This window comes from Anguilla rostrata, chromosome 16 (assembly GCF_018555375.3).
Source record: "Anguilla rostrata isolate EN2019 chromosome 16, ASM1855537v3, whole genome shotgun sequence".
NCBI classification, from domain to species: domain Eukaryota; kingdom Metazoa; phylum Chordata; class Actinopteri; order Anguilliformes; family Anguillidae; genus Anguilla; species Anguilla rostrata.
Genome location: NC_057948.1, coordinates 7,119,672 through 7,141,566, shown reverse-complemented (window position 1 = coordinate 7,141,566; position 21,895 = coordinate 7,119,672). Strand labels below are relative to the sequence as shown.

Sequence of the window (21,895 nt, the reverse complement as noted above, 5' to 3'; positions counted from 1 at the left end):
AATGGTATTATATGCAGAATAATTTATCGGTGCATTTTTAAAAGGATATATTTGAGGTCAACCGATAGAAAGTGCTTTGTTAATGTTTCACATTTTGACGCAATGCAACACTTTCAGGTAGACATTGGGGCTTACGTATGAAGCAACGTAGTAAACAGTGCTTGCGTCTAGACATTTCTTATTCGTGTAAAGCCTTACAAATGTAGTTACAAAATTAAATGACATGTCGCGGAATCCCTTTTGTTTGCTAATACCGGAGGAAAAAGTCCCATTGCGGGCCGGTGTCTTAACTTCACTGTATACTTTTACTACAGAAAATCAGTCGCAACTGTGTGACATCATGTAGCCTATATCATCACAGAGAGGAAATTGGGTAGCTACACTTAGCTAACCTGGGGGAGGGCGAGGTTCTGGCGGTGTATCTGGCTAAATCCCCCTTGTCTCTGGGTTTCTTACAATGATTTCGCGCGGAACCACAGAAACGACTGTCAGAACACTCCGTAGCCTAAAGGAGGTTCCCGTGTTTGAGTTCCACGGCGGTGACGCGGGCACCTCCCAGGCAGACGGGTCACCGCAGAGCGCCTGTCTTTCGTTGTGACACTCTCTCTTGGTTTCAGCTGGCTAACATTAGCACATTGGTTTTGTCATACTGGGGAGTTTACTAGTGCTCTTTTGGTGTATTTGACTAGTCATCTATCGAAGTCATTTTTTTCGCGTTAGAAGAATAATTAAAATTTGATTAACACTCTCCTTTTCTGTAAGCCTCTGTGTCAGAGCCGAACCTAATCTAGACATTTCAATTCCTTGCAGTCTTTGGAAATTAACGGATGCGAGTGAATTCAAATGAACTCATTGGGCTGAAATCGTAATGTCGTTATTGAATAAGTCATAACAATAGTCAGACAAAATATCCCATCAGTAATTCATAGCCACAGTCAAGTTTATTACCGTGTTAGACTGGGGTGCAGTTACTACAGTCGGCATCAGGCGGCGCTGGTGCTACAGGGCAGCCTTTCCTCAGACAGGCGCGCGATTGAGACGTCCGCAACCGCTGCAGTCCAGCTGATGCACGCGGCGAAGTCGCACCCGGTGCCGCTGGTGTGACCGCAGGCGCGTGTGTTGTGTCTAATCCAGTTCATCTGCATTTGAATGGGAAGATGCCGCGTGCTTTAAATCCATTTGTCTGGAAAACAATGCACGTGAAATTATATTATGCCTGGAAGTCTTTAGCCGGAATTTAATCGCGTTATGCGTGAATGGTGAGAGAGAGCATAACATTGTAATGTTTTAATTAAGAGGGTTTATGAATGCAAAGTGGGTGCTAGTTTTTTCCATGCAGACTGTTTCCAATTGTATCCAGTCTTTTCCGGTTTGATGCGATTTGAAAGCCTTATTTTGATGTTGGAATGGCTTAATTTGTTGAAGCAAGGAGCTAACCAGGGCAGACGTATCGCATTATGAACACAAGTTCAGCATTTGCCAGTAAAGTGTTTTGGTGGAAAACAGGATAAAAATATCCTGAATTTCTTGTCTTTCTGATTAAGAAAGCATGTCTTGGTTTGGAAATGTGTTCTCTGAAATGATTACAATGTTAGCAGATTAATTCTCAGTTTGGAATGGAAAGTAAATAGTTTTCCTCCTGTTGTTTTCATGTGGTAGACCCATTTGTTCTCTAAACATAGGTATTTCAAATAGATGTACTCTGATGCTGATTGTTGTAACATTTGGCCTTGTTTGTGTGTGAACACTTTCTCTTGCAAATTCATACGGTTTCGCAATACAAACGTTTACATTTCTCCCAGACTCAGAACTGAGAGAGGTTATTGAAAGTGCAGTACTGTATCTTGTACAGTGTATTTCAAAGGAACTGTCAAAACTACTAAATTAGTACATATTACAGATTCAAATAAAAAATGAAAACTGATCATATGTTGGATTTAAAGAACATCAAATGACACATGCAGTGATTCAGAATCAGTACATGAATTTATTTACTGTCTATACGTGTTTCTGGATTCTTTTCCCCTCTGACATCATGGAAAGTGCAGAGCAAGAGAGAGTGTAACATGGCACTACAAACTGACAACCCTGAGCTTTAGCCCTTTGAAGAGTAGGTTTTTTTAGAATGTTTTTTTCAAAATTTTAAGTCAATGTTCTAGAACTCCACTGCTTTCAGTTACCAGTAGCGATTGTGACATCAGCATTAGAATGTTCAGTTAAGAACATTCTAAGCATTTGTGGTCTTACACCTTAAATGGGCAAATAAGCCAGAATGTCTTTTTCCTTGGGCAGAGAGACCGTTTGATGTCCATTTAGGAAAATATTAGAGGAAGAGGAAGCAGTAATCTGGTTCTCTCCGAGGGGCGGGGAGACAAGTGCGCGATTCATTCCCAGGTAGTGACTCCGTCAGTCTGGCATGTGCTAGATCAATAGCACCAAAGAAAAAACACATGACCTCACGGCTCGGTCAGCCTCCAACTTTTTTGATTCCGTTCCTCCCGAACTTTATAAAGGCGGGGGATGAAGTTTGTTTTAGCAACTAGGTCAATTTTGGTACAAACGAAGCCGATTCGCTTTCAAAAACTATATATTTCAAGTTGCAGTTTTGTTCTGACCACAAGGGGGAGATGTAGGCGTCCTCTGCGATAGACGTGACGGCGAGTGAATAGTGTATTTAAGTGATTGCCCTTGGCATTTGTAGTCTTTGTTTTGCTATCTTTGTTTGTCTGTAGTTGTTTACTGTTGAGATTTTTCCCTTTGTTGAAGCACAATTGGCCTTGAGCTCTGGGTGATGTTGTTTACTCAAACTGTGAACACTTGTGGGGTGGGGGGATGGGGGGAAAGGTATTCCAGGGTCTCCTAGGAAACGACCCTTACAGCGTTAGGCTCTTTGTTTCTTAACCCTGACAGCCCGGCGCTCGTGTATGCTAACTGAATAATCTGCTGATGACAATGGAAATCATGCTATGAGAAACAGGCTATTCAAACCTTTATTACTTTTTGAGCCTCTGCCTGATTCACACAGAGCCCGCCCGAAAACAGGATGTACCTGAACAAAAACGTTCAGCTCGCGTGCCGCAGACGTTACGTCTGCTTGGCATTAAGCTGGTACGGGGCACGGGGATCAGCGTCTTGCTGTCTGTGCCCGTTTGAACAGCTACATTTTTACAGGAACAGTCCAGCTTTAAGCTCTGCTTCCACCAGGCAAGCATCTGGCATCAGGGCAGCACATCCGATTCCAATTCACAGCGCTGAATAGGATACCTCAAGCCTACTGCTGTGGTGCAAAGCCTCTTTGGTTAGCAGACCTGAAACCACGCACATGCATAATGTAATGCGCTTTACATATTTGTACAGTAAGCTTTATTGTTATTGGGCGAAAAACTTGAATTGTACATCATGAAGCCTATATAAAGCTGTCATAAGCATGGAATAATGTTTGTCATAACCAGACACGACTGAGTGTTAGAGCTTGCGACAGATGTCATTGGACTGCCATGACGTTTGTGGTGTTTTGCGATGGTTGTTTTGAAATCTTTTGGAAAATTGGCTGCATACATAATGGCAGTTTTAGGAAATTTGTCATTGTCTTCAAATTTATCATCTGTGATTTACTACCATTGCAGGTGTTATGGCAGGTTAAATAACGTACCTACGGCTGTATAATGTAGGCTCTGTGGCATACAGTTAATGCAGTCTTGCCTATTATTAGCTATAACAAGAGGCTGTTTACTTGAAGTTTTTCTGACCTGCAGCACAGCCACTTGCATATGTCTCTCTCTGGTCTTTGCAGTTTATATACCCTCACTTATCAAAAATAAGAAACCACAGTCTTGCCAGAAACATTATTGTTATCGAATATAACAATCCCAGAGAATGTTACATTATTGTTATAGAATGTAACATCACAATCCCAGAGAATGTTACATTATTGTTGTAGAATGTAACATATCAATCCCATAGAATGTTACATTTTTGTTATAGAATGTAACATATCAATCCCAGAGAATGTTACCTTGTTGTTGTAGAATGTAACATATCAATCCCAGAGAATGTTACATTATTGTTGTAGAATGTAACATAACAATCCTGGGGTATGTCGAACACATAAATGAGGCCTGTGCTTTTCCCCTTTTGGCCAGGTTGCGGACCGAACGGGGGGGGGAAAGACGTAACGCGGGCTATTCTGGGAACCCCGCGATTAGCAAAGCGAGCCCTGGCGTGGGTAAAGTTAATCTTGGCTCTGGAAAGGCGATGGGGTCAAGCATTAGCCATCCGGGCCCTCGTGAAACATTGATAAGGGCCACATGCACTGCCCTCGGGGGACTGGGAGAATTATGGGTTTTTCTATAATGGTGTTTCAGGTCTTAATAAGTGGGGGGTGGGGGGGGGAGGCTGAGCTTCACCTCGTGTTACTGTCTCCCTTTATTGAGGGGTCCCGAGGGAGGGGATGAGATATTGGAAGGTGCACCTCCGGGGTACAAATAGCTAGATGTTTAGCAGACCCTCTTACCCAGAGCAGCTCAGACAGCTAACATTCATTTTTTATATCTCCGCTTGGTTCCGGTTGATTTTTATTGGCAGGCCGCAGCAGCTGGGGAGACCGGGAGCCCTCAGCCTCGACACCGTCCGCATTGCTGTCATCACCGCTCGCCTCCGTAGACCTCTCTTTCTGACTTACCTCGTCCCTGTCTGCGTGTTAAAGGGACCATTTTTGATGTTATGACCCACGTCACGTTTGTGTCGGTAACATAAGAATTTTATTTCCCCCATAATGTCTCTCATTCCCTCACATCTTCACTGGGCTTAAAAGTTTTAATGGCCATTTAGTCCCAAGCAGGCTTCTTCTGAAATTTTAAATGCATGACATCATACGTGATCGGGGTTGCCAGAGTGGGATTATGTCACCTGCTCTGGCAACCCTGGCATGCCTGGGAAAGTTAATGCAGAAGGGGTCCCCGGCCTCTAACCACAGAGCAGAACTTGAGAGCTTCTATAATTGATTAATTTGCTGTCACTGTCTAATGGAGAGGAAAAAATCTAATAATTACTCTAAATAATAATGATTTTGCAGACCCCATAATTCTGCTACAAGATAAGAGGAAGTTTAATAGGACGGGTGGCAGTGTAGTATCATGGGTTAGGAACTGGTCTCGTAACACAGGTCACAGGTTTGAATCCTGGGTAGGACACTGCCGTTTGACCCTTGAGCAAGGTACTTTCATTGCTTCAGTATATATCCAGCTGTATTAATGCATGCTATGTAAATGCCACATACATGCTCTGCTAAATGGCTGTAATGTAATGGAAGTTGATTTTTGCATTTGATTGAAGGGGAGAGCTGAGGCGCTCCTGGTTTCTTGATGTTCTGGTGTGTAAGGAGCTTTGGTGGTGGTCCGGCATGTTCTGTGTTTAATATCCCGACACCACAGCAAAACGTCCTGGTCTATAAAGCTGGAGCGGATGGGAGACGAGAGACTACGTATATCAAACAGGCCAAACCCAGCCCGGCTCCTTTGGGTCAGTCCACGCCATTGTCTGTCTTCATAGAGACGGACAGCAGAATCCCATCACTTTCGGCCAATTAGGGATCACTCGGGCATCTGAACGGACCATAATTACAGGCTTATACGTGTCTATTAATTGAATACGTTTGCCGTACTTCAGCGATCGTGAAGTTGCTCGTGGCTTAAGCTGTGTTTGCCATTCCTCACCAAATTCATGCCGAACGAACCCTTTGAAGACTAGGTTTTTTGGGATTTTTTCTTCTTCTAAATACTAAGTCAGTGTTCTAGAACTCCACTGCTTTCAATCACCATGAGTGATTGTGACATCAGCATTAGAATGTTCAGTGATGAGCGTTCTAATGGCATATCGGCGATCCCGCACCCTAAAGGGTTACTGTCGTGTGAATTCGCGCGCCTCCCGCCTTTTCTTTCGGCGCCTTCGACGGGGCGCGCGGCGTCGCTATCGGAAACGCTTCAAAGCGGCCGCGTCTTCGAGGTCCCCCCGGAGAAGAAAGGGACCCCGGGTCGATCGACCCCGTCATTTTCGAGGCGCCTGCCCCCCCCCTCCCCGCCCGCCCGTGGCGGATGCGTCTTGCCGGCGGGCGAAAGCTTTGATGAAGAGCAAATGAATTTACGGCGCACGTGCGCGTCACATGTTTAACGAGCCTGATTAGTTCCACACCCGTTCGTCAACGCTGCAGGCCTATCGGGGCAGGGCTGGCCTGCGCTTCTGTGTGTGTTTGGACTGCGTCGGGACGGATGGGGAAAGGTGGGCCACGGCCACCTGAATAGTGTCGTGGCCCAGCCCGTTTACCTTGGCTGAACCACCACACCCCATCGTGAATGCCTTCCTGGGTGGTTCTGCCCCACCGAGTTCTAAGGGTGGCAGTGTAGTATAATGGGTAAGGAGCTGGTCTTGTAACCTAAAGATCACATGTTTGATTACCAGGTCGGACACTGCCGTTGTACTCTTGAGCAGTGTACTTAACCTGCATTGCTTCAGTATATATCCAGCTGTATAAATGGATACAATGTAAATTCTGTGTAAAAAAAAAAAGTTGTGTAAGATGTGCTAAATGCTTGTAATGTAATGTATGAATATTAGAATATTTATGTCTAAGCTACATTTCCCTTTGCGATTTGCTTAATCGGCGGCAAAGCTACTCGTGCTAACGTGCTAAGCGATGGGAGTTGATGTGGGGCAAAGGATCTGGAGAGAAACAGGAGAGGAAAGGGTTAAGGCGCTCGCCGACCGTTTCGTGCGGCCCCAACATGTGGAACATGTGCCACACGCACATGTGCGTGCGTTTCCGTCTGACGTGTGTTAACACGAACAAAGGAGGCCTCCTCTTTAATGGAGATACTAGAGCAGTGACAGGCTCTCAGGATGTCCGGGCTAACTGTATCGGGAGTATAATGAAAACAGCGTGGTGTAATATGTCTTGTGCGATTCCCATGGTAAGGTTGGCCCCCTTTTGAAGCGCAGTGCAGACTTCAATAACGTATTATTTATTGGCTTGGCAGACTTTATCCTCCGCAATATGCAGAACTTATGTATGATATGCCATTGGTTGGAGCAGCTAGTTGTAAATCAACAGCCTTGCTGCTTGCACGTTGGCAGAACCAGTCGATCCAACCGTACGATTGTCCTCGCCAGTTACCGAGCACGGAATGTTTTTAGCGCTCTGCGCACAGAATATGTTCAAGGAAAAACAATTAAAGAATGAGTTCAAGGTGACTTTCTGCACAGGCCATTGATCCCCGTCGTCTCTACGTTCCGAATGCGAACACTTAATTCCCTCCGTTGTTATGGCAACCGCTTGAAACAGTTTCTTGAACTTTAACATTTCTTTATTAAAAAACGGCTATCTTAACTGTCAATCAGTAATCCACGTTCATTATATTTCAATGAGGCTCACAGCCGTACTGAGTTTCTGCTGGAACATGCTCAAGCTCGTACTTGTGAAATCGATTCACCACACTTCAAATTAAGTATTCCTTTTCTCAATTATCACACCAACAAAACTGGTACAGCGTTACGCGTCTCTCTTAATCTCTGCAGCTATCAAAACATGCAAATTTACACAATTCTGTTGGAACACCGGAGGTTCCAGTACCACCGGAGCGGCAAAATTGGTAGTTCTTTGTTGTAAAACCGTAACGCACGTGCGTACACTTCCAGATTAATTACTTTTTTTTTTATTTGTTCACCGCCTCCATTCATGTGGGGGTTCGCGCGCCTGTAATTATCCATCTCTTTATAAGCTCTGCCAACAGTGCGTTTTAATAGCGAAATCCCAAACAACCGCGAGATACGCGCAAGACCCTCTCAAACACAGACACATGCCCACCAGGTCGGCTTTTCTTTATTCTCGAGTAACACGTGCTAGACAGAGCGTTTCCCTGGGATGCGTAATAACTCGCCAGGCTCGGAAAAGTAGGACAGGGCGGTCTCAAGGGCAAGGTGCCACGGAGAAAGCCCGAAATAGTCGATACCGCGCTACGCTAACGGGAGGAAAACACACCCTTCATGTTGCGGAACGAAAAAAGAAAATTAAAGGAACAATGCGCGCGGTGCGTCTTTTACCGACTGCTGCAATCTCCAGCTGTTTCTTAGCGTTGCTTTCTTTCGTACGGGTGGCAGGACCGCGTGGCGGTTGGAAATGTGTGCTGCTTGTGTGTACGTCTGAACCCACTGTTGTAATTTCGAAGATAGCACTTTAGCATAGTCGCTTTGATTATGAATGGATTCCTATGAAATATGTGAATGCAATGTGTCTAGGTAAACATAGGAATGCTTAGGAATACACAAGTTATGTACCTAAATTATATAATCGTCTTGCTTTAGGGTGTCTGTAAATGACATTTATTAAATAAAATATATCCAGAGCACTCACTCTTCGTACTTTGCGATTTCACTGTATTTTCCTCCATTTTCATGAGCGAGCTACTACTGCTGTATTTACTTAAAGTGGGCTGTGTCTCGTCTCTCAGTTGGGTTTACCTCATTTTCCAATCAGCGCATTTCTCTTCTCTGTTTTCCACTGTCTGCTCTCGCCGCAGCCCGTCCAACAAAAGTTTCCCTTTCTCAGGTACTCACGTTGATAATTGTGATCTAAAGCAGTGGTTCCCAACCCTGTTCCTGGAGATCTACCTTCCCGTGCGTTTTCATTTCAACCCGAATTTGCCACATCTGATTCTGCTACTTAGCAGCTCAACGAGAGCTCTAGCTGTTGAATGAGGTATGGAGGACGGAGTGTGGTACAGTGGGTAAGGAACTGCGCTTGTAACCGAAAGGTTGCAGGTTCGATTCCCAGGTAAGGACACTGCCGTTGTACCCTTGAGCAAGGTACTTAACCTGCATTGCTTCAGTATATATCCAGCTGTATAAATGGATACAATGTGTAAAAGTTGTGTAAGTCGCTCTGGATAAGAGCGTCTGCTAAATGCCTGTAATGTAATGTAATGTAATGAATGAGGTATGGCTTTCTTAGGGTTGGAGTGAAAACCTACAGGACTGTAGATCTCTAGGAACTGGGTTGGGCAGCCCTGCTCTAGCTGTTGAATGAGGTGTGGCTCTGTTCGGGTCAGAGTGTAAACCTACAGGACGGTAGATCTCCAGGGGCGGGGTTGGGAACCCCTGACCTAAAGGGGGCAGTCATGACTTCCTTTCCTCCTCCCTTCTCACCTGGCGCCTGCTTCAGCACTGGTTCCCGCCGGGTCCTTTTTGGCCTGCTGGGGGGGACCCTTCCCTCCCTGCAGTGACTGCAGGGCGGCGCAGCGGTACCGTCGCCCACGGCCTGCAGCCTTGAGGCTCCCGCCCCCCCCCCCCCCAGCCGACGACGGGGGCGGCCCCCAGAGCATAAGTCTTTACGGATTTATGTTGAGCGTGTCACACGATATTCCTAAAACGCTTCCAAAAAATCTGCCCCATTTGCTCACAGGATGTACCCTTGATTTCCCCCTACCCCGTACCCAAATCCGTCTCGCGCAGAGCGCAGGCTCTGACGCTGCGCAGCCGCGTCGCAGCCGCACACAGGGAGGGGAGCACGGCGCGTGTGACTCGCTCTCCGGCCGCGTGCGTTCTAACCGCCTCAGCGCCGCCGCGAAACGGAAAATCTGAAGTTTCTCATTCGTGGCTCGGAAAGTTGAATCCGCCCGGAACGCTTTTGGCGGGCGGCTTAATTTGAGTCGCTCAGCGATGAGCTCTGACACTCCGTTTAGACACACGCGGTTTTTTTTTTTACTCTTCTCATCATGAAAGCCAGGTGGGCGGGTGGTCTGGCGGTCAAACTGCGACATTACCGTACAGAGTTACGCTCGAGCCGTCGTCGGAGTTACTGGGATTGCGCGTTTGGCGAGGAACGTGAGGAGAATTCTGGGTCAGAACGCTTAACCTACGTGGTTGGTAAGCGTGTGGCAGCGATGTGAAATTAATTCCAGTTTATTATCTGATATGTGTAATATCACTGTATGGCTATTCGCAATTTTCACCTGCTATCCTATCGGGGTTCTTCTGGATCTGCTCCAGTGTGCTATTTTCCTACATTACCCAGAACTACTTTTGCCACCCCCTTCATTCCCCAGTCTCTCTTGCTCTCACCTCAATCCGTCTCTTCAAAAAAGGTCATGGCTAGCTAGTTTGTAGTACTAGTAGTAATAAAGTATAGCTGGAGATAGTGGCCATGTCCACAATCCCCGTGAATCCGCGCATTGTCACATCCTGGACTACAGAGGCTGCCATCTTGGCAAAAATCTGGAGGTCCTCTTGATAAATAGATTCCAGACAAAACCTCTGACTTGTTGTCCCTGAGGGGCTGAATCGAATATCTGATACACACTCATATTCAACTGCACTGTGCCTGCTTGTGAGGCCTCTGGACCCCACCCCCCCCCTCCCCAACACTATGCTGAGGCACACCCTTGTGGAAATTATTTTGTATTCCATTACTTTTCCAGCACGTCTCTACACATCCGGCGTCCTGCTGCCCACTGCAGTAACCCTTGACTTCGCCAGAGTGCCAGTCTCACTGGGACGATAAGCACAGAACATCTCATTGTTACAGGGTGGGGAATGCAGGAAGTGACATCACAATGCTTATATTCAGCGAGGGGAAGTGCCGTACATAAGCACTCCGTTCGCCTTTGCAGAACGGTGGACAGCCGTTTCTTGTGCTTATGTTGGCCTCGTACCTGTTTTAGCCTGGGCCCGGACCACACCCCCTTAGGTTTACCTGTTCACCTCGTACCTGTTTTAGCCCAGACCACACCCCCTTAGGTTTACCTGTTCACCTCGTACCTGTTTTAGCCCAGACCACACCCCCTTAGGTTTACCTGTTCACCTCGTACCTGTTTTACCCAGACCACACCCCCTTAGGTTTACCTGTTCACCTCGTACCTGTTTTACCCAGACCACACCCCCTTAGGTTTACCTGTCCACCTCGTACCTGTTTTAGCCCAGACCACACCCCCTTAGGTTTACCTGTTCACCTCGTACCTGTTTTACCCAGACCACACCCCTTAGGTTTACCTGTTCACCTCGTACCTGTTTTACCCAGACCACACCCCCTTAGGTTTACCTGTCCACCTCGTACCTGTTTTAGCCCAGACCACACCCCCTTAGGTTTACCTGTTCACCTCGTACCTGTTTTACCCAGACCACACCCCCTTAGGTTTACCTGTCCACCTCGTACCTGTTTTAGCCCAGACCACACCCCCTTAGGTTTACCTGTTCACCTCGTACCTGTTTTAGCCCAGACCTACACTGTCAGTGTCGCCCTCGCGCCTTCGGACTCCCGCCCCTTCCCGTTCGGCGGGGCCGGCCAGCGTAACGCACGAGCGCCGCTGTTTTCATGACTCGTTTCATGTGGCGGCCCCGCACCTTCCCGCCCATTTCCTGCGCTCTTAACGGTCCGCTCGGGATGGAAATCGCTCAAATATAAAAAGGGGCCGAGTGTCGGTTGCGTCACGGCTGCAAGCGAAAACAGTAGCGCCCGCGCCCGCCCGCCCCTCCCATCCTGTCCCCGTCCTGTCCCCGTCCCGTCGTATTTTTAGCGGTTCCAGATGCGCGGCGGTTCCCCCGAGCGACGCTCTGTTCGGTAAATGGGGTCGGACGCACGGGCGTGGGGTTTCGCTGCGACTTTGGGGGGGGTGAGGAACGACACTGGACCACCCTGCCTGGCACAGTCAGACATCTCACGAGCATACTAACCAGTACAGAGACCTATTCAAATGGAACATATTGGGGGGTGACATGTCTCCCTGTGGCTCACAGCAAGAAGGTCGTGGGTTCGAATCTCGGCTTGGGGCCTTTCTGTGTGGAGTCTGCATGTTCTCCCCGTGTCCGCGTGGGTTTCCTTCGGGTTCTCCGGTTTCCTCCCTAATTGGAGGCTCTAAATTACCCATAGGTAACGGTGTGTGTGCCCTGCGATAGATCGGTGGCCTGTCCAGGGTGTATTCCTGCCTCTCGCCCAGTGCACGCTGGGATATGCTCCAGCACCCCCCCGCAACAGGGTAGGCGGGTATAGATAATGGATGGATGGATGTCTCCCTGTTTCCCCCCCCCGCAAACTTATACATATGAAACGGATCAGTGGGTTCGTCTCCGAAATGCCTTTCTGTGTGGAGCTTGCATGTTCTCCCCGTGTCCGCGTGGGTTTCCGAAAATGAGCTCCGCCGTTTCACAGGGGCACGGCGAGAGGGGTTTCTGTACCTGAGGGCGAGGAACGGGGGTGGGGTGGCGAGCGACAGCCGGGTTTGACCCCCCCCCGCGCCCGTGCTTTGTTTCCCACTGTCGCTAACCCATGCTAGCGAGGGGGGGGGGGTACCTTTCTCGCTGAATAAAGCACGCTGCCACACCTTCAACCTTACAAGCACTGGAATCTGCCGCAGTGGAAACGTCTCTCTCTCTCTCTCTCTCTCTCTCTCTCTCACTCCAAGGCTTGCTTCCATCCTTTCTTGCATTCTCTCTCCCCATGAGGCAGCTGTTAAAGTTGTTTGTACATCACATTACAGGCATTTAGCAGACACTCTTATCCAGAGCGACTTACACAACTTTTACACTGCATATGTACATTACATGAAAGGTAGCCTAGATGGAAAAATCAACAGAAACTACATGAGGTGTATCGCTTTCTTTCCCTCTTTCTTGCATTCGGTCTCTCTCTCTCTCTCTCCTAGTTTCTCTGTCATATTCTCTGTCTCTCTCTCATATTCTTTCTCTCTCATATTCCCTGTCTCTCTCTCTCCCCCCCCCTCCCTCCCCCCTGGGACAGGCATTATGGAAACCATGAATAGAGCCCCCTTCTCCCCTCTGGACCCCATCAGCTCCGAGCTCCCCGTCCTCGAAATTCCGCGGGGCTGGGAGCTCGGTGGAATTCCTGGAAGAACAGGGTGAATCGCGTCTGGTTTTTCTTTTTACGCCGTCTGCTCTCGAGCAGAAAATAAAACCGACGCGACACTTTTTCCACAGGAGTCACGGCAGGAGTCCCGTTCGAAGCGGCGGGGGGGGAAGAGACCTCCAAGCTGGCATCCCCGTGGGGGCGGGTCTCCCCCCCTTTCCGAATTTCCCTGGGATCGCCCTCTCCGCGTCCCGTCAGGAGAATTTGAGAGTGGTTTCTACTAAGCAGAAAATGGGGGATTAGCTTTAGGGCTGTCATGACTGCTGCACAGCTGGCCTACCGCAGTTATGAAAATCCATACAGTTAAATTTCCATCGCCTTGGTGACAGGTTTTTCTTTTTTTAAAGGTTATGCAATTTTTCTGTTTCGTTTTTTCGTTTCATTGTCAGTGTCTCCTGTTCTGAAGCAGTGGCGTGTGTATTTGCAATCGCAGAAAGGAGGAATAGCCTAAATGTAATGGCGCCCGATTCCGTCCTCCATCCGCTGAAACGCCCTCCCGCTTCCGCGCGTGGCTCTCCCCCTGTAGCCATCGGTTAGCGGAGGGGTCGGCGAAAGAGTGACGAGGTTCGCAGTTGCCCCGCCCCCTCGGAAGGGGGAGGAGACTCGGCGGCGAGCTGGTAGCCGCCGTCGTCTTCCTCAGTAAGGTCACCACGAGAATAGTGTTTTTTTTTGAGAGCAAAGGACCGTGGGATGGGGCATTCGGGGCAGCCAGAGGAGCTGATGTGGGCAGCTTGCCCGTCTGTTGGCGGTTTTTAGGCTGGGGTGTCAGTATTTATGACCTTTCCTGGTTAAAAAGAAAATTACCAATTTTAGGTTTACTTTTAGCTCACGCACACACTCACTCACTCACTCATTCTCTCTCTCTCACACGCACACACACACACACACACACACACACACCCAGAGGTTCAAAACTGACAGCTAAAACTAGGTGAGAGTGTTCAGCGAGACATTTGAGTGCTTGTGGCACCACGAGACAAATCGGGAAATATCACGTCCCTGTTAGGAGAAACACGCGAGACTTCAAAATGGGCAGAGATATCAGAGATGATTTGAATGGTTGTGCCTCTGCTGTGGACAGCAAAGCGTTGATAGGTTCATACAGGTCACAATGTTGCCCCGCCTAGTTTTGAGGGTCAAGGAACCTCTCTCCCATTGGTTGACATGATATTTTGTTCCATTTTTTGGAGCTATTTTCCCCAATATACACTCCTTATTTTTGAAGTTTACTCTTAATAAATCATTATAGTGTTGTGTTTAATTGCTATAATCCTAATAATGAGCAGGAGCTTATGGCATCTGAACGGTCGAGTTCCACATGAGCTCTTGACCACCTTATTCAGCTGAATTCTCCCTGGAGGATGAATTGTTCGGCAGCGGTAATGTGATACGGGCTATGTGGGCGGGCACAGAGAAGATGAGATCGTAATTTCCTTTTAATTGAAGACACGCAGCCGTTCATCTGCACGCTAACCGCGGGTGTTTATTACGCTGGGGCCGATGACCGTCATCGCCGCCGCGGTCGCAAATCAAGAACGGCCATCGTCAACGAAGCCAAAATTGCTCTGGCGGTGGGGAACGGAATGTACGGTAGTCGCCATGTTCTGCACTTTGCTCTGCCCGGAGGAGCTGTTCAAATCACGGTCCCTTCTTTTTAAGTTAATTGGAGACAGAATTCAAGAAGGAGCACTGCCTTCGTCAGGAAGTGGCACTTAATTAAAAAGCGCCTAATTAATTACAACAACGGGGTGTGTTTGAGCACGGCTTTAAAACCTACCAGTCATGCAGCTGGGCGACGGTTTCATTTTTAGGGCCGTGTTGGGTATGCGCGTGTTCACTCACTGTACAGGAGCGCTGGACATTTAGAGCGAGCTCGCCGGTCATTTAAAGCCTGTTCATTTCTGGCTCGTGGCAATCTACACACAGATCACCGGGGCTTAGCTCCATTGGCAAAATCAATAGTAACGTTTTTAAAAATACCGAGAAGGGAAAGAACGCAGCACGCATGGATATTTGTTTCTGGGTTAATGCATGCCCCGAGGCCGTGAAAATTCGCGCTTTCGAAAAATGCGTATCTGTCTTCTTGGAAATTCCACGTCGATTTGGGCGGAGGGGGCGGGGTTGCCTCGCTCGCGCACATCACTGTCAATAGCGGAGTTGCGCTTTGAACCCCGGAGGGAATCGGACCAGAAGCCCGACCACGCGCCTTTGAAGCGCCGTAGCGTTCGCTAAGAGATCCACCGCGTTACAGCGGCACTTAGTGCCGTTGTCAAATCGATTGCTTATAACCTGAAATAGCCCCTTTATGTTATCGTTGGCCTGGGATCTGCTTTCTGTTGTCATGGAAACTGTAGGCGAAAGTAAACGGGGAATACATAGGAGGAAGAGATGCCTGTCTTGTGGGGGTACACACTTAGAGTAGGCTACACGCTGCTTGTCTTATGACTGAATACAGTTTATCCACAAAGCTAATGTATGTCAAAGACACAGTATTACTGTTAATGGATTGTATTTTTTAAAATGCTATGGATTTAGCCTTGAGAGCTATAGCAGGCTTAAGTAGACATTATGTATATAAGTTAGTATTGGCCTTGCTGGTGATTTGCACTATAATCAAATCATTTGTCAGCTTTAATTTTCTCTGTGATTTTAAAGGACACACACACACACACCTGCACACACCCGCGCACACACAGAACTGGATGGTATGTGTATTTATAGCAGCTATATTTGCATATCTGAGACACCTTTTAAGTTTATGGTTCACTTGAACGACAATTGGTTCAGTGTTTCAAAACATTAAACAGCATGCAAATTACAATAAGATATATATGTGAGAAACAGGATTGATCTTTTTGTTGTTTTGTTATTTTAAATTTTACTAATTCAGTAGACATCTGTTCTTACTATTATGTTGCAATTTATGGTTAAAATTGGACAAAATATCGGCCATCTTCCAGGTTTGTGCATTAAAACAGGCAGAGCGAAAGTCTCTGAGTTTCCAGTATTGAAGTGCGATTCATTATGGTAGAACATTCTAATGAATCGTCTTCCTAAGCAATCAGCGAGATAACAAATCTTAATTATTGTAATCAGTCCCCTACCTAGATCTGACACTGTACACGGGCTGCACCTGTCTCAGTATCAAAAAATATTGAAATACCTTAACCCATTAGACCAGAGGTGGGCAACGAGGGCTATATCTGTTTCTGGTTTTCACTTTTAACCAACTGGCCAGCTGTAATTGGCTTGACCCAGGGCAGGTGTGGCTGCCTAAACCAGCCATCCCCACACCGCAGTCTGGCTTAAATCTCTTCCGCGGAGCGTTTCTCTGTGACCTCCCCAAGCCGCTAACGAGTCTCATCCTTCTCTTCTCCGGTCGCGGCTGGGCTGTATAAATCTCTTCAGTGCCACTCCAAGCGCCCACCCCCCCACCCCCCCTAAACCCAGGTGTTTATTCCCCCCCCGTCAAATCGCTCTTCTTTACCGCCTCCATTTCACGACCTCCCTCGCCGACGGGGGGGTTCCGATGTCTGCAATCGCTCTGTCGGGAAACGCATCGAAGGGGAAAGAAAGCGGTTTTTACGATCGTCCGTTGCAAAAAAAAAAAAAAAGGGCTGTTTATTTTTTCGCCTGTTTTTTTCTTCCTCGCGTCTCCCGTGCTGTTGGAAATCAGGCCAAAGGTGTGTCCACAGTTGGCACCAGCGACGTCTGGTTTTGAGCACATTGCCGTACTCCGCCCGAGTGCCTTACTGTTGCCCTAGTGAAATAAAACTTCATGTTTTAAAACATAGTTGAGTAGAAAGTCAGGGCAACGAAGATGAGGTCGTTTTGTTTTCGATAATTTAGTTTCAGTGGGACGTGTCTTTCTGTTTTTGGCTGGACCGCAACACCGGGGCCAGCCCTACAAACGGGAATGTCTGTGACTGAGTGATGGAGTTACACCATTGGTCAGCCAGATCACGTGTGTTAGGTCCAGCCATATACTAGGTTTCAACCTGGTCTTGTTTGTGCTGATGTGAACTCTGAAGTTTCAGTTGACTGTTAGAAACTCCATTTCAAGATGTTCTGTCACTCCCAAACCGCTTGGTGAAATCTTTTATGGCTACCATGGTGACGACACGTTCACCGCGAATGCTAAGTTTCCCCTTACATTTCATTATGATTCTGCTTCCCAAATGGCTCACATTCAGAAGCCAATGGAATCATATTGATACAGTTCAGTGTAAAAACACAGAAAGCACTTTCCAGTCAAAAGCCGCAATTACCATAACAAGTCCCTAGTTTTTATCGAGGCACCTGTAATTCAGTATCTTGTAGCCTACAATGTTGAAATGAAATTCTCATTTAATTAATAATTTAACGTTGAGGTTTTGGCACCAGGGACCGAGTCACTGTAATTTGCGTTTAGCTTTAACATAGTATTTAACATTTTTTTAAAATTAAAATGGTTGCACGTAGCGTTTTACACAACCTTTAATTCCAGCGGACCATTTGCCAAGCTTCACAGTAAAATGTTGAGTGTTAAGTCAACTCTTGCAGAGTGCAGACGGTCCCAGTTGGACTCTCATGTGTTCTGCTAGTTGAATTAACACCGGACGTTTCGCTGTGTCGAATTCGACAAGCCAATCTATGAACCCACTCCTCCTATTTGTATTTGCCTGGCCACAGCTTAGCTAGTGGTGTTGTAGCCGTGCAAAGGAAACCACTACGAGAGAGCTGGACTGGTGTTCAGACAGGATTATAGAGGCGGGGATGAGACCTGCTTTAGTTCCCTTTGGCAAACCTCCTCCATTTTGTCTCACTGCAGCCCTTAACCAGAGAGGGGTCCCCCTGGCACTCAGGAAATAGATGAGATGAGGAATTGTGGCCTGGGTTCATGGCTGCCGTTGGTCTGGCAGAGGGGTGATGTCACACAGGGCTCTGCGATAGCCTTCATCGGGGGGGGGGGGAGGGCGGCTCGTGTCAGTCTGCCTGGAGCGCCGCCTGTTCCACAGAGAGCCATAAACAGGGGGCTGCGCTCGCGAATCGACCCCCCCTCCCCCTCTACTCCCCCCCCAGTGCAGCCTTTGATGGAAACGCTCGTCCTGCCACAGCCTCTGCCTTCCAGCGGTGTAATAATATCAGCCTCACGCCGCTTACGAACCATCGGCAGGGGCGTCGAGCCGCCATCCTCCTCAGCCGCGACGGCTCGCGGGGCGTCGGCCCGAGACTCGAGGGGCACGCGCAAGTGCCCCCCCCGCGAAGAGACGCGCGTCAGCGCCGACGTTCGTTTACCTGGCGCCGTTTCTCTGGTTGCAGCTCCCGCCTCCTGACGAGCTCAGATGAATCACGCCTCGCCAATAAACCCGTCTGTCAAACGCTGGGCGGGCTTCCGAAATAATGTTTTTTTTATAAGCCCTCAGTGTTGCCAGCGCCCCATAAATTGATACACAGGTGCTCTTCAATAATAAAAAAAGATTTGATTCTTTTCAGTGCCAGTAGTAATCTCTCTGTATGATATATTGTGCAAATAAATTCAAGTATTGTATTGGTAATATTAAAAAAAACAAGGATTTATGGTCAAGCTTGAATAGCAACATTGGCCTCCAATGCTATGAACTAAATGTTGTTAAATCAGGACTATTCCCTAGTGACACACTCCCCCAACCCCCGCTTCTACATTTTCAGTATGACTTGTAGTCGCGCTGAATATGATTTAGGCTATTTACAAGTGAAATACTTTCCAATTTGTTGCATTAATATTTGTTTAATGTATCGAGCGCATTTTTGGCAATATATTTCTGTGCTTTGTCCTGTGAGAGGGTGGAAAATATTGTTTGTCACCTTTAAAAATATATATTTCTTTGCTTTGTTTAAAAATGTCCACCAAACTACATAAGAGACATATGATATATTAACACTTTTTATACCATTGGAAAAGCCTCATCTAGTAAAACAATTATTAATTAAAGCATGTATTAACAATTAAGTCAAATGAATTAAAATATGAATTTAATGAATTTCAACCCCACCAGTTGAAGAGCTGTTCCAATTCACTTCAAAACTCCAAACATGAGAATATTTAACCCTTTAAGGTCTAAGATCACAAATATGTGATTATAATGTTCTTAACTGAACATTCAAATGCTGAAGAAACAATCACTACTGGTAACTGAATGCAATGGAGTTATAGAACTCTCACTTGGAATTGTGTAAAATCATTCTAAACCGTTCCAAATCTACTCTTCAAAGGGTAAAATATCGTTTTGAAACATTGTTACAAATTTATATGTTATTCTCTCTCTGGGGGAGGAAGTCTAATTGAATGGGAGCAGCCAGTATTTCAAGCATTAGCTTTGAAGTGCCCTTCAGCTGAGTTCCTTGAAATTGGTGAATCGCTATTCTGTCAAAAAGATGCACGGGACTTGTGTGTCTTAGCATCTGTCTGTTGGTCTGTCTGCCTGTCTGTCTGAACAGGCTCTTCCTAGTTTCCTTGATACCACTCACTGCAGAAAGCAATTACTCTCCCTATACTCTCTTCCCCTGCTAAACAAGTCCTGCATCAGCTAAGGGCGAAGCCAAATTGCGTTTTAATAATGAATAGGGCAATAGGATAAGAAGCAATGCACTGCCGCTTCAAATGAATAGCAACACAGAAAACCCTTGAACATGTATTGAGAGATGAAGCGTATTAAGCAGAATCTTCTGTGCTGTGCTATATAGGGATGGATCTATAATGCCCAAAGATGATTTAAAGCAGTCCCTGTGCCCTACTTACCAATGGCAGCCAGGCCAGAGTACCTGCCAGGCTCAACACAAATCCCCCTTTCTTTGGGGATTCCAACTGCCTTGCTGTCAGAGTTTGAATCAGTGAGCCATGCTTCCCCCCCCCCCCCACCCCCGCCTTGAAATATCTATCAAAGTCCTGTGGACTGAATACATCTGGTGGATAAAAACAAGAAAATATTGTTCAGTGGACTGAATGCAGTTGGCTTACATAGAGCAAGGTAGTATTTTCCAGTATAATATTTACATTTAAGGAGGGGTTGGAGTATTCAACCTGAAAATATCACCGGAAGATCTTAATCATATTTAGGTTGATTTATCTCATTCCAGCCATGGAATGCAAGGAACATAAAAAGAGAATAAATCATATAAATCCATGCTGTTCACCCCTACTTCTCATTGTACCTGTTGTGATTTTCCTACACCTTTTTTTATGTGTCTTGCACTCCTGCTACCTAATACAATTGAAGGCTAACGCTTAACACGCGTGAGAATGGCCTGTAGCAGATCTTCACCGTTAGGGCCAAGCCTTGGCCTGAGCAGGGGCCCACACCCTGCTGCTGCATTGGAACGTGGCCTGATGTTTGAAAGCAAGCTCCTGGCACCTGTGGAACTCGCTGCATTAAGCTAAAAGGGTGGGAATGGGGAGGGGGGGGTGAAGTTTATAGCAGAGCCCAGGGTCGTTACGCGCAAAGAGTCGAAAACGAAGGGGAGCGCCAAATTAGGTCACGCGGTGAGGTTATTAAAACGAAACCTGCGGACGAGGACCGCGTGGCTCTCCCGACGCCTCCTCGCTGACGATAAGCGGCGCGGCCGGCGAAACCGCTCAGCTCTTCACGTCCATATTCGGCAGCGATATGGGGCTAATGTATTCATTAGGTTTGCAGTTGCAGGTAATCCTTTTGGATGATCTTGTAAAAATCAATAGAACATTTATGGAACAATAATTACTAGGCGATTAATTAATAATATTTAGATGTGCAGATTGTATGTGAAGTGTTAGAGCAAGGTTGCATCACCTTGCTTACGCCTTATCGTGATATAAAATGGATCGCTCAAGCCCTGTACGCTGATTGGCCTATATTGTGACATGGAAAATACTCTAGGTAGTTCAGGTCCTGTCTGCTGATTGGGCCATACAACGTTCTATCCTTAATGTAGTAGGCAGTATAGAAAAGGCTAGGCCTGCTGGTTGTTCTGTGTTCTAAACAAAAAATTACTATGGAACATCAGAAAGGTGCAGTTCTACTGTACGTTTATTGGAATAAGCTTGTTGAGCTACTGAGCTGTAAAACGTGAGCGCGGTGTGTTTTAATGCCATAGGTGATGTGGGGTGTGACGGACCGCGGTGGTACATGGCCTGGAAGGAGGGGTAGGGGGAGGGGATTACAAAACAGACATGGAGCCTGTACCTCGCTCGTGAAATGCACGAGTGTCAGCCCGCCTCTAAGCCGTTTAAGGGATTATTCCCAGACCGGACGCTCGGCTTGTGAAGCGGTAATGGGATTGGGACACCGCCAACGCCGCTCTGTCCGCTGCAGGTGGAAAGGCTCCTGCTTTAAAAAAACTTGAGGCACGTGCCGGGCCAAACTTCCACCCTGGCCACCTTCGCTGCCTCTTTTCAGGCATGGAAATGGTTACCGTCATCCAGGGAGGGGGGATGTTGCTCGAACCTGGCAACCCTGAGGTACCTGAGACTGAAGGAGGTCACTTGAGGTCAATGGAGGCCAATCAGGATTTGTGTGCTTGCACCGTTTCATTGGATGGTGCTGTACGGTGGCCATGTTGCTACAGTGAAGGCCATAAGGATGAATTGCTTCTTCAGTTACGCGCACATGCGAGAGCTTTTTCATTTTAAGCTGGCCACACCCCTGCAGGGTCCTCTGTCATGTTTTGGGGGGGGGGGTGTCATCTGCCATTTTTTATAACTGTGCAGTTGGCTGAGGCGAGTCGCCTTCGCGCGCTGGGGTGGGAAATGTCTTTCCGTCTGGGACGCTCAGGGGCCCGCAGAGAGTGATACTGTTGTCACCGTAGCAACCGGGAGCTTGTCTACGACACCTTTAAGGGCATTACTCTGTACTGGTCATCAGGTTCAGCACGTAAAAGTCTGTAGAACTGCAGAACCACTACAATCAGCCATGAGTCTTAGTGTAGAACTGCTGAAAGGCCATTTCCGCGTGTGGACTCATTGAACCAAGCTTATGCCACCGAAAGCCTGCC

General features: G+C 47.3%; 1 long non-coding RNA gene across 1 annotated transcript in view; it reads left to right on the top strand.

Annotated features, from left to right (window-relative positions):
* LOC135242104 (uncharacterized) overlaps positions 1 to 13,405 on the top strand; it is a 63,454-nt gene extending 50,049 nt beyond the window's left edge. The window contains exon 3 of the long non-coding RNA XR_010326221.1: positions 12,979 to 13,405. This is a non-coding gene — a long non-coding RNA (uncharacterized LOC135242104). The remainder of the gene's footprint in view (positions 1 to 12,978) is intronic.
* Positions 13,406 to 21,895: the final 8,490 nt, after the last annotated feature.